The sequence below is a fragment of the Poecilia formosa genome, unplaced genomic scaffold, assembly GCF_000485575.1.
Source record: "Poecilia formosa unplaced genomic scaffold, Poecilia_formosa-5.1.2 Scaffold47, whole genome shotgun sequence".
NCBI lineage: Eukaryota > Metazoa > Chordata > Actinopteri > Cyprinodontiformes > Poeciliidae > Poecilia > Poecilia formosa.
In genome coordinates, this window is record NW_006799986.1 from 2,059,298 (window position 1) to 2,061,121 (window position 1,824).

At 43.2% G+C, this 1,824-nt stretch overlaps 1 long non-coding RNA gene across 1 annotated transcript in view; it reads right to left on the reverse strand.

The window, feature by feature from the left end:
* LOC107836274 (uncharacterized) overlaps positions 1–1,546 on the reverse strand; it is a 7,755-nt gene extending 6,209 nt beyond the window's left edge. Inside the window, exon 1 of the long non-coding RNA XR_001662154.1 lies at positions 1,158–1,546. This is a non-coding gene — a long non-coding RNA (uncharacterized LOC107836274). The remainder of the gene's footprint in view (positions 1–1,157) is intronic.
* Between the last annotated feature and the right edge of the window lie 278 nt (positions 1,547–1,824).

Consider the following 1,824-nt stretch of genomic DNA (forward strand, 5'->3'; position numbering starts at 1 on the left):
GAGAGAGAGAGAGAGAGAGAGAGAGAGAGAGAGAGAGAGAGAGAGAGAGAGAGAGAGAGAGACACCACCCGCGGAGGGTGAGAAGGGAATTTTTTTTTTTTTTTACATACGTTTTCATCAAAACAAACTCCTATATATTGCTGAAAAGTTGCGTGTAAGCTAGTTTAGTTACTTGCACTAAAAACTAGACCAAAATACTTGGAACGATTTTATGTTTTTTTTGTGTGTGTGTTTTTGCAGTGTGCTGGTCAGGCTTGAAAGAGATGTGACGGTAAAATGACGGAGCAATAGGGGCCTGGCACATCTGCTGCACTCAGGATGCAGATATAAGCAAAGCAGGTTGTCTAAAGCAGCTGCAGTAATTTTGTTCATTTTTTCCATCTTAATAATATCTTGAGGTTATAAGCGTTCCCAAATGAAACAGATAATGGATGACAGCACAAGCCCTTTTGCGACACAGCTGACTAATGATTTATGATGCAAGCAGAAGGAAACTATTTGAGTCTCTCAGTTTCAAATGAATCTTGTTAATCAATTTAAGCTGCGAAACGGATTCTCTGGGACTTGTGAAGAGAAAGCGAACACAGGATTTCTAACTTCCATCCGTCCATCAGACTCCTCAGGGAGTTCTGGTCTCCATCCAGCAGGCGGAGCTCTAACTCCAAAGAGAGCTGTCCAGGATGCTACTGCCCATCTGAACCGCCTCTGCTGACTTAGACCACGTTCACACAGCAGGGAAATGCCACAGCAGGAAAATCTGATTTTCCCACCCAAATGCACCCAATATTTTATATTTGATCAGAGTTGGGATGTTTTTTCACCTGATAGTCCGCTAGACTCAGTTCGATTGGGGACCAAAGTGGCAACATTTGTTACATTTCCAGCTGCTGTGGTTCACTTTCTGTGTCAAACCAATTAAACCCTTTGAAAAACATGTTCCCCTTCTCACCTGTGGGGGCGCTACCCTATGAACCACTCAAGGAAATGTCATGAAACCTCCAACAAAGACACTGAGCGCAACTTCCGTCTTCAAGAAATGTAAACAATAATGGAGTGTTGTCAGATTTTAGCGGTTGTAAAATTTTTCTTTTGTCTTTCACTAAAGACCACAAGTCCTGTTAGGGCTATATTCCTGCATTTGTTTTGGTTGTATTTACCCACAATGCCCTGCGCTGTAGTCCACTTCCTGCTTTTGTAGCAGAGATTTGTAGGTGGACCAGTGTTCGTTTTTTGGTCCGATTAGCATTCACACCTCCATAACTAGGCAAACAGACTGAAGTTGGACTGAAGCGGATTAAACAGAGCTGGTGGGAATGCAGCCTGAAAATCTTTGGCTGATTTGTTTCCCAGCTCTGAGTGTTGAATGTTTTTTGACTTTAGACCAGAGAGATCGGCTGCCTTGTGCATCACAACGAATGGAGAGATCAAAATAAAACAGAATCCTGCTCAGGCCTATAAAACCAGCAGCCAAAGAGCAACTGTCCATGTGTTCTTCCCTTTATATCCGTTTGTGCTCCGATCGAGGAGTTTCCTCCTCTTGGTAACAACAAGCTGCTGCTCGTCGTCTTGTTAGAGCTTTGATTGATTGAGCGGGTCTGGCAGCCCACAGCTCCCCTGCCTGCTTCATTTGTTACACATTTTTAGTTCCCAGTCTATCCATTCTCACCTCCATCTGTCATTCTAATGCTTTATCATTGTCCTTCTTTACATCTATGACATTATTTAGCGTCTGCTGCGTCTGATTGGGCCAGATTCTGGGAAGACTCACATGTGTTTTTCATTAGAGCTTCATATTTCTCATCATCGTCACTCAGCAGATGCTTC